The 10,298-nt window shown below is 49.6% G+C and overlaps 1 pseudogene; it reads left to right on the top strand.

Annotated features, from left to right (window-relative positions):
* Positions 1 to 380: 380 nt before the first annotated feature.
* Positions 381 to 499, top strand: LOC134896281 (5S ribosomal RNA; annotated as a pseudogene).
* Positions 500 to 10,298: the final 9,799 nt, after the last annotated feature.

Raw genomic sequence — 10,298 nt, 5'->3', positions numbered from 1 at the left:
ATCCTATTTCCAGTCCCACCCAAATTAAAGGGCAGGACGCCAGGGAGCTTCTCCTCACATCAATAGGAGTCCCTGCCACGGTCTGACATATTTTCTTGTTATAGTCAGGCCATACTTCACTTAAACTATTAGTAGGCTACATCAGCCCATCCATTGAGGATATCAACCTGTCATTCTGTCCACCTATTTCGTGGACTCTCATCCTCGATTCACGGAGCACGGTACCACATTCGTGGGAACTGTTGAACCGCGTCTAACGTGGAAAGCAGATCCACACATTTTCACCCACTTTTCTCATTAATTTTTTTCTATCCTTTCATTATCTCATACTATAACTTCATATATAGGTGCACTCTCATTGGTGTACAGGCCACATAAAACTCTACTACCATACCACGCGGTCAGCGCTCTATCTCGTTCGATCTTGGAAGCTAAACGGCGTTGGGCCGGGTCAGTATCAGGAGAGGAGACTACCTGTGAATACCTGGTGTTGTAGAGCAGGAATTATTTTTCCATCTTCATGTGACAAGAGACACCAACAGCAGCATCACCACTAATTCTATCTAGCATCTCTTTTCTAGTATGTCTAGCCTTTTCACTCTTTGATGTCAGTGCAATGCCCTCAATTTTGTTTGAAAATAATAGCTTTATCAACCACTCAGGTATGGAATTCATCATTTGGTGACCAATAATTATCATTTAATTTAAGTGACGAGAACCAGACTTCTTTACAGTATCTCACACTTTGATGACCATTAATTACCACTTAATGTAATTAATGAGAATTGGACTTCTTTACCTTACTCTGTTTGACCACCCCCGGTCTCATTAATACAGAAAATAAGAATTTACTTACCGATAATTCTATTTCTCGTAGTCCGTAGTGGATGCTGGGGACTCCGTAAGGACCATGGGGAATAGCGGCTCCGCAGGAGACAGGGCACAAAAGTAAAAGCTTTAGGATCAGGTGGTGTGCACTGGCTCCTCCCCCTATGACCCTCCTCCAAGCCTCAGTTAGGATACTGTGCCCGGACGAGCGTACACAATAAGGAAGGATCTTGAATCCCGGGTAAGACTCATACCAGCCACACCAATCACACTGTACAACCTGTGATCTGAACCCAGTTAACAGCATGATAACAGCGGAGCCTCTGAAAAGATGGCTCACAACAATAATAATCCGATTTTTGTAACAATAACTATGTACAAGTATTGCAGACAATCCGCACTTGGAATGGGCGCCCAGCATCCACTACGGACTACGAGAAATAGAATTATCGGTAAGTAAATTCTTATTTTCTCTGACGTCCTAAGTGGATGCTGGGGACTCCGTAAGGACCATGGGGATTATACCAAAGCTCCCAAACGGGCGGGAGAGTGCGGATGACTCTGCAACACCGAATGAGAGAACTCCAGGTCCTCCTCAGCCAGGGTATCAAATTTGTAGAATTTTGCAAACGTGTTTGCCCCTGACCAAGTAGCAGCTCGGCAAAGTTGTAAAGCCGAGACCCCTTGGGCAGCCGCCCAAGATGAGCCCACCTTCCTTGTAGAATGGGCATTTACAGATTTTGGCTGTGGCAGGCCTGCCACAGAATGTGCAAGCTGAATTGTACTACAAATCCAACGAGCAATCGTCTGTTTAGAAGCAGGAGCACCCAGTTTGTTGGGTGCATACAGGATAAACAGCGAGTCAGTTTTCCTGACTCCAGCCGTCCTGGAAACATATATTTTCAGGGCCCTGACAACATCTAGCAACTTGGAGTCCTCCAAGTCCCTATTAGCCGCAGGTACCACAATAGGCTGGTTCAGGTGAAACGCTGACACCACCTTAGGGAGAAACTGGGGACGAGTCCGCAGTTCTGTCCTGTCCGAATGGAAAAACAGATATGGGCTTTTGTGAGACAAAGCCGCCAATTCTGACACTCGCCTGGCCGAGGCCAGGGCCAACAGCATGGTCACTTTCCATGTGAGATATTTCAAATCCACAGATTTGAGCGGTTCAAACCAATGTGATTTGAGGAATCCCAGAACTACGTTGAGATCCCACGGTGCCACTGGAGGCACAAAAGGGGGTTGTATATGCAGTACTCCCTTGACAAACGTCTGGACTTCAGGAACTGAAGCCAATTCTTTCTGGAAGAAAATCGACAGGGCCGAAATTTGAACCTTAATGGACCCCAATTTGAGGCCCATAGACACTCCTGTTTGCAGGAAATGCAGGAATTGACCGAGTTGAAATTTCTTCGTGGGGGCCTTCCTGGCCTCACACCACGCAACATATTTTCGCCAAATGTGGTGATAATGTTGTGCGGTCACCTCCTTCCTGGCTTTGACCAGGATAGGGATGACCTCTTCCGGAATGCCTCTTTCCCTTAGGATCCGGCGTTCAACCGCCATGCCGTCAAACGCAGCCGCGGTAAGTCTTGGAACAGACATGGTACTTTCTGAAGCAAGTCCCTTCTTAGCGGCAGAGGCCATGGGTCCTCTGTGAGCATCTCTTGAAGTTCCGGGTACCAAGTCCTTCTTGGCCAATCCGGAGCCACGAGTATAGTTTTTACTCCTCTACGTCTTATAATTCTCAGTACCTTGGGTATGAGAAGCAGAGGAGGGAACACATACACCGACTGGTACACCCACGGTGTTACCAGAACGTCCACAGCTATTGCCTGAGGGTCTCTTGACCTGGCGCAATACCTGTCCAGTTTTTTGTTCAGGCGGGACGCCATCATGTCCACCTTTGGTCTTTCCCAACTGTTCACAATCATGTGGAAGACTTCTGGATGAAGTCCCCACTCTCCCGGGTGGAGGTCGTGCCTGCTGAGGAAGTCTGCTTCCCAGTTGTCCACTCCCGGAATGAACACTGCTGACAGTGCTATCACATGATTTTCCGCCCAGCGAAGAATCTTTGCAGTTTCTGCCATTGCCCTCCTGCTTCTTGTGCCGCCCTGTCTGTTTACGTGGGCGACTGTTGACTTTGAAGCAGAGGTCTTCCTAGGCTCAGAGCATTGTAAATTGCCCTTAGCTCCAGTATATTTATGTGGAGAGAAGTCTCCAGACTTGACCACACTCCCTGGAAATTTCTTCCCTGTGTGACTGCTCCCCAGCCTCTCAGGCTGGCATCCGTGGTCACCAGGACCCAGTCCTGAATGCCGAATCTGCGGCCCTCTAGTAGATGAGCACTCTGCAGCCACCACATAAGAGACACCCTTGTCCTTGGAGACAGGGTTATCCGCTGATGCATCTGAAGATGCAATCCGGACCATTTTTCCAGCAGATCCCACTGAAAAGTTCTTGCGTGAAATCTGCCGAATGGAATCGCTTCGTAAGAAGCCACCATTTTTCCCAGGATCCTTGTGCAATGATGCACTGACACTTTTCCTAGTTTTAGGAGGTTCCTGACTAGCTCGGATAACTCCCTGGCTTTCTCCTCCGGGAGAAACACCTTTTTCTGGACTGTGTCCAGAATCATCCCTAGGAACAGCAGACGTGTCGTCGGGATCAGCTGCGATTTTGGAATATTTAGAATCCACCCGTGCTGTTGTAGCAGTACCCGAGATAGTGCTACTCCGACCTCCAACTGTTCCCTGGACTTTGCCCTTATCAGGAGATCGTCCAAGTAAGGGATAATTAAGACGCCTTTTCTTCGAAGAAGTATCATCATTTCGGCCATTACCTTGGTAAAGACCCGGGGTGCCGTGGACAATCCAAACGGCAGCGTCTGAAACTGATAGTGACAGTTCAGTACCACGAACCTGAGGTACCCTTGGTGAGAAGGGCAAATTGGGACATGGAGGTAAGTATCCTTGATGTCCAGGGACACCATATAGTCCCCTCTTCCAGGTTCGCTATCACTGCTCTGAGTGACTCCATCTTGATTTGAACCTTTGTATGTAAGTGTTCAAAGATTTCAGATTTAGAATAGGTCTCACCGAGCCGTCTGGCTTCGGTACCACAAATAGTGTGGAATAATACCCCTTTCCTTGTTGTAGGAGGGGTACTTTCATTATCACCTGCTGGGAATATAGCTTGTGAATTGCTTCCAATACTGCCTCCCTGTCAGAGGGAGACGTTGGTAAAGCAGACTTCAGGAACCTGCGAGGAGGAGACGTCTCGAATTCCAATCTGTACCCCTGAGATACTACCTGTAGGATCCAGGGGTCCACTTGCGAGTGAGCCCACTGCGCGCTGAAACTCTTGAGACGACCCCCCACCGCACCTGAGTCCGCTTGTAAGGCCCCAGCGTCATACTGAGGACTTGGCAGAAGCGGTGGAGGGCTTCTGTTCCTGGGAAGGGGCTGCCTGCTGCAGTCTTTTTCCCTTTCCTCTACCCCTGGGCAGATATGACTGGCCTTTTGCCCGCTTGCCCTTATGGGGACGAAAGGACTGAGGCTGAAAAGACGGTGTCTTTTTCTGCTGAGAGGTGACTTGGGGTAAAAAGGTGGATTTTCCAGCTGTTGCCGTGGCCACCAGGTCCGATAGACCGACCCCAAATAACTCCTCCCCTTTATACGGCAATACTTCCATGTGCCGTTTGGAATCCGCATCACCTGACCACTGTCGTGTCCATAAACATCTTCTGGCAGAACTGGACATCGCACTTACTCTTGATGCCAGAGTGCAAATATCCCTCTGTGCATCTCGCATATATAGAAATGCATCCTTTAAATGTTCTATAGTCAATAAAATACTGTCCCTGTCAAGGGTATCAATATTTTCAGTCAGGGAATCCGACCAAGCCACCCCAGCGCTGCACATCCAGGCTGAGGCGATCGCTGGTCGCAGTATAACACCAGTATGTGTGTATATACTTTTTAGGATATTTTCCAGCCTCCTATCAGCTGGCTCCTTGAGGGCGGCCGTATCTGGAGACGGTAACGCCACTTGTTTTGATAAGCGTGTGAATGCCTTATCCACCCTAGGGGGTGTTTCCCAATGCGCCCTAACTTCTGGCGGGAAAGGGTATAACGCCAATAATTTCTTAGATATTAGCAATTTTTAATTCATCTGATTCAGGAAAAACTACAGGTAGTTTTTTCACACCCCACATAATACCCTTTTTTGTGGTACTTGTAGTATCAGAAATATGTAACACCTCCTTCATTGCCCTTATCATGTAACGTGTGGCCCTACTGGAAAATACGTCTGTTTCTTCACCGTCGACACTGGAGTCAGTGTCCGTGTCTGTGTCGACCGACTGAGGTAATGGGCGTTTTAAAGCCCCTGACGGTGTTTGAGACGCCTGGACAGGTACTAATTGGTTTGCCGGCCGTCTCATGTCATCAACCGACCTTGCAGCGTGTTGACATTATCACGTAATTCCATAAATAAGCCAACCATTCCGGTGTCGACTCCCTAGGGGGTGACATCACCATTACAGGCAATTGCTCCGCCTCCACACCAACATCGTCCTCATACATGTCGACACACACGTACCGACACACAGCACACACACAGGGAATGCTCTGATAGAGGACAGGACCCCACTAGCCCTTTGGGGAGACAGAGGGAGAGTTTGCCAGCACACACCAAAACGCTATAATTATACAGGGACAACCTTATAATAAGTGTTTTCCCTTATAGCATCTTAATATATTATAATATCGCCACACAAAATGCCCCCCCTCTCTGTTTTAACCCTGTTTCTGTAGTGCAGTGCAGGGGAGAGCCTGGGAGCCTTCCCACCAGCAGAGCTGTGTGGGAAAAATGGCGCTGTGTGCTGAGGAGATAGGCCCCGCCCCCTTTTCGGCGGGCTCTTCTCCCGGTTTTTATGGATTCCTGGCAGGGGTTAAATACATCCATATAGCCCAGGGGCTATATGTGATGTATTTTTAGCCAGTTTAGGTATTAACATTGCTGCCCAGGGCGCCCCCCCCAGCGCCCTGCACCCTCAGTGACCGCTGGTGTGAAGTGTGCTGAGAGCAATGGCGCACAGCTGCAGTGCTGTGCGCTACCTTAAGAAGACAGGGATGTCTTCAGCCGCCGATTTCTGGACCTCTTCTTTCTTCAGCATCTGCAAGGGGGTCGGCGGCGCGGCTCCGGTGACCCATCCAGGCTGTACCTGTGATCGTCCCTCTGGAGCTAGTGTCCAGTAGCCTAAGAAGCCAATCCATCCTGCACGCAGGTGAGTTCACTTCTTCTCCCCTAAATCCCGCGTTGCAGTGAGCCTGTTGCCAGCAGGACTCACTGAAAATAAAAAACCTAACAAAACTTTTACTCTAAGCAGCTCTTTAGGAGAGCCACCTAGATTGCACCCTTCTCGGCCGGGCACACAAATCTAACTGAGGCTTGGAGGAGGGTCATAGGGGGAGGAGCCATTGCATACCACCTGATCCTAAAGCTTTTACTTTTGTGCCCTGTCTCCTGCGGAGCCGCTATTCCCCATGGTCCTTACGGAGTCCCCAGCATCCACTTAGGACGTCAGAGAAACTCTGTACTGGTCAGGGGAAATGGGGGTATGACAATACAGTGTCTACAACCTTTCCGAACACTCTTTGAAATACAAGAGACCAGAACATTTTACCATTTTTTTAACTCTTTAATTTGTTCTATGGATCTTTTTGGATGGGAGATTATGGTTTAATAGTATCATTAAAAGTTATGTTTTAAATATTTCTCAAATTTTATACCATTTAATTAACCTTTCCTTACAAGAGTGCGCCCACACAAGAGCCTTCTTTTTTCTTCCATTATAAGTCGGCACTCCCATATAATAAGGACAACAGAACCTGTAATGGGGAACACTGCCCAGCACCCCCCATCCCAGTCCCCAAATGGCTGCTGCCTGTCAACAGCTCCCCACTACCTGACATGGCGCTTCTACAGTGTGCCTCTGCCTCTCGCCCTCCCATCTGTGCCTCTGCCCAAGCCCTCCACAAGTGTGCCTCTGCCTCTCCTCCTCCCACGTGTACCTCTGCCCAAGCCCTTCACAAGTGTGCCTCTGCCTCTCGCCCTCCCATGTGTGCCTCTGCCCAAGCCCTCCACAAGTGTGCCTCTGCCTCTCCTCCTCCCACGTGTACCTCTGCCCAAGCCCTTCACAAGTGTGCCTCTGCCTCTCGCCCTCCCACGTGTGCCTCTGCCCAAGCCCTCCACAAGTGTGCCTCTGCCTCTCCCCCTCTAACGTGTGCCTCTGCCCAAGCCCTCCACAAGTGTGCCTCTGCCTCTCCCCCTCCCACGTGTGCCTCTGCCCAAGCCCTCCACAAGTGTGCCTCTGCCTTTCCTCCTCCCACGTGTGCCTCTGCCCAAGCCCTCCACAAGTGTGCCTCTGCCTCTCCCCCTCCCACGTGTGCCTCTGCCCAAGCCCTTCACAAGTGTGCCTCTGCCTCTCCCCCTCCCACGTGTGCCTCTGCCCAAGCCCTCCACAAGTGTGCCTCTGCCTCTCCCCCTCCCACATGTGCCTCTGCCCAAGCCCTCCACAAGTGTGCCTCTGCCTCTCCTCCTCCCACGTGTACTTCTGCCCCAGCTCTCCCCATGTGTTCCAAATGACATCTTCCAGATCAAGTCATAAAATTGCCCAGTCCGGTATATTGATAAATTATAAGTTATAGTCTTCACACAGAATGAAACAAGAGAAGTAAGGGCCCCTGTTTATTTGACCAGGAAACCCCAGGGGATGGGCTCACAGAGGATCTGCAGATACCTAAGCACAATCAATCAATTATGGTTTTAATAAGATTTTAAACCTACCGGTAAATCTTTTTCTCATAGTCCGTAGAGGATGCTGGGGACTCCGTAAGGACCATGGGCAGGAGACATGGGCACTTTAAGAAAGACTTTAGATCTGGGTGTTCACTGGCTCCTCCCTCTATGCCCCTCCTCCAGACCTCAGTTAGAGAAACTGTGCCCAGAGGAGACGGACAGTACGAGGAAAGGATCTTTGTTAATCCAAGGGCAAGACTCATACCACCCACACCAATCACACCGTATAACTTGTGATAAACTACCCAGTTAACAGTATGAAACAACATAGCATCAGTTCAAAACTGATGCAACTAAAACATAACCCTTATTTAAGCAATAACTATATACAAGTATTGCAGAAGTAGTCCGCACTTGGGACGGGCGCCCAGCATCCTCTACGGCAGGGGTGGGCAACCTCAGGCCCGAGGGCCATATAAGGCCCGCAGAGCCACTTGATCCGGCCCGGCCTGAGATTTTGTTACTAGCGGGCGCCTGGCTTCTTACCCTCAGTACCAGCCGGAGGCAGGAGCTTGCTCCTGAGCTCCGGCTTACGGCTCCTGCAGTATGCGTGTGCTGCTGTGCTGTGTTATGGGAGAGATGTCATGACTTCTCTCCCATAGTTCTGAGGAGCGGGCGGCCAGGCAGAAGGCAACGTTCTGGAAGCAGGAGCGGGGCTGGTGAGTATTGTGTTTTTTTTTCTTTTAATGTGTGTGTGTAAGCGTCGCTACTAGGGGCATATCTTATGGGGCATAACAACTGACTGGTGGCATATCTAATGGGGCATAACAAGTGACGGGGCATATCTAAAGGGGCATAACAAGTGACTCGTGGCATATCTAATGGGGCATAACAAAGTGACAGGGCATATCTAATGGGGCATAACAACTGACTGGTGGCATATCTAATGGGGCATAACAAGTGAAGGGGCATATCTAATGGGGCATAAAAACTAGAGATGAGCGCCGGAAATTTTTCGGGTTTTGTGTTTTGGTTTTGGGTTCGGTTCCGCGGCCGTGTTTTGGGTTCGACCGCGTTTTGGCAAAACCTCACCGAATTTTTTTTGTCGGATTCGGGTGTGTTTTGGATTCGGGTGTTTTTTTCCAAAAAACCTAAAAAACAGCTTAAATCATAGAATTTGGCGGTCATTTTGATCCCAAAGTATTATTAACCTCAAAAACCATAATTTCCACTCATTTTCAGTCTATTCTGAATACCTCACACCTCACAATATTATTTTTAGTCCTAAAATTTGCACCGAGGTCGCTGTGTGAGTAAGATAAGCGACCCTAGTGGCCGACACAAACACCAGGCCCATCTAGGAGTGGCACTGCAGTGTCACGCAGGATGGCCCTTCCAAAAAACCCTCCCCAAACAGCACATGACGCAAAGAAAAAAAGAGGCGCAATGAGGTAGCTGTGTGAGTAAGATTAGCGACCCTAGTGGCCGACACAAACACCGGGCCCATCTAGGAGTGTCACTGCAGTGTCACGCAGGATGTCCCTTCCAAAAAACCCTCCCCAAACAGCACATGACGCAAAGAAAAAAAGAGGCGCAATGAGGTAGCTGTGTGAGTAAGATAAGCGACCCTAGTGGCCGACACAAACACCGGGCCCATCTAGGAGTGTCACTGCAGTGTCACGCAGGATGTCCCTTCCAAAAAACCCTCCCCAAACAGCACATGACGCAAAGAAAAAAAGAGGCGCAATAAGGTAGCTGTGTGAGTAAGATAAGCGACCCTAGTGGCCGACACAAACACCGGGCCCATCTAGGAGTGTCACTGCAGTGTCACGCAGGATGTCCCTTCCAAAAAACCCTCCCCAAACAGCACATGACGCAAAGAAAAAAAGAGGCGCAATGAGGTAGCTGTGTGAGTAAGATAAGCGACCCTAGTGGCCGACACAAACACCGGGCCCATCTAGGAGTGGCACTGCAGTGTCACGCAGGATGTCCCTTCCAAAAAACCCTCCCCAAACAGCACATGACGCAAAGAAAAAAAGAGGCGCAATGAGGTAGCTGTGTGAGTAAGATAAGCGACCCTAGTGGCCGACACAAACACCGGGCCCATCTAGGAGTGGCACTGCAGTGTCACGCAGGATGTCCCTTCCAAAAAACCCTCCCCAAACAGCACATGACGCAAAGAAAAAAAGAGGCGCAATGAGGTAGCTGTGCGAGTAAGATAAGCGACCCTAGTGGCCGACACAAACACCGGGCCCATCTAGGAGTGGCACTGCAGTGTCACGCAGGATGTCCCTTCCAAAAAACCCTCCCCAAACAGCACATGACGCAAAGAAAAAAAGAGGCGCAATGAGGTAGCTGTGTGAGTAAGATAAGCGACCCTAGTGGCCGACACAAACACCGGGCCCATCTAGGAGTGGCACTGCAGTGTCACGCAGGATGTCCCTTCCAAAAAACCCTCCCCAAACAGCACATGACGCAAAGAAAAAGAAAAGAAAAAAGAGGTGCAAGATGGAATTGTCCTTGGGCCCTCCCACCCACCCTTATGTTGTATAAACAGGACATGCACACTTTAACCAACCCATCATTTCAGTGACAGGGTCTGCCACACGACTGTGACTGATATGACGGGTTGGTTTGGACCCCCACCAAAAAAGAAGCAATTA

The sequence above is a fragment of the Pseudophryne corroboree genome, chromosome 3, assembly GCF_028390025.1.
Source record: "Pseudophryne corroboree isolate aPseCor3 chromosome 3, aPseCor3.hap2, whole genome shotgun sequence".
Classification (NCBI taxonomy): domain Eukaryota; kingdom Metazoa; phylum Chordata; class Amphibia; order Anura; family Myobatrachidae; genus Pseudophryne; species Pseudophryne corroboree.
The sequence above is the reverse complement of the archived record's forward strand: the minus strand, read 5'-3'. Positions and strand labels throughout refer to the sequence as shown.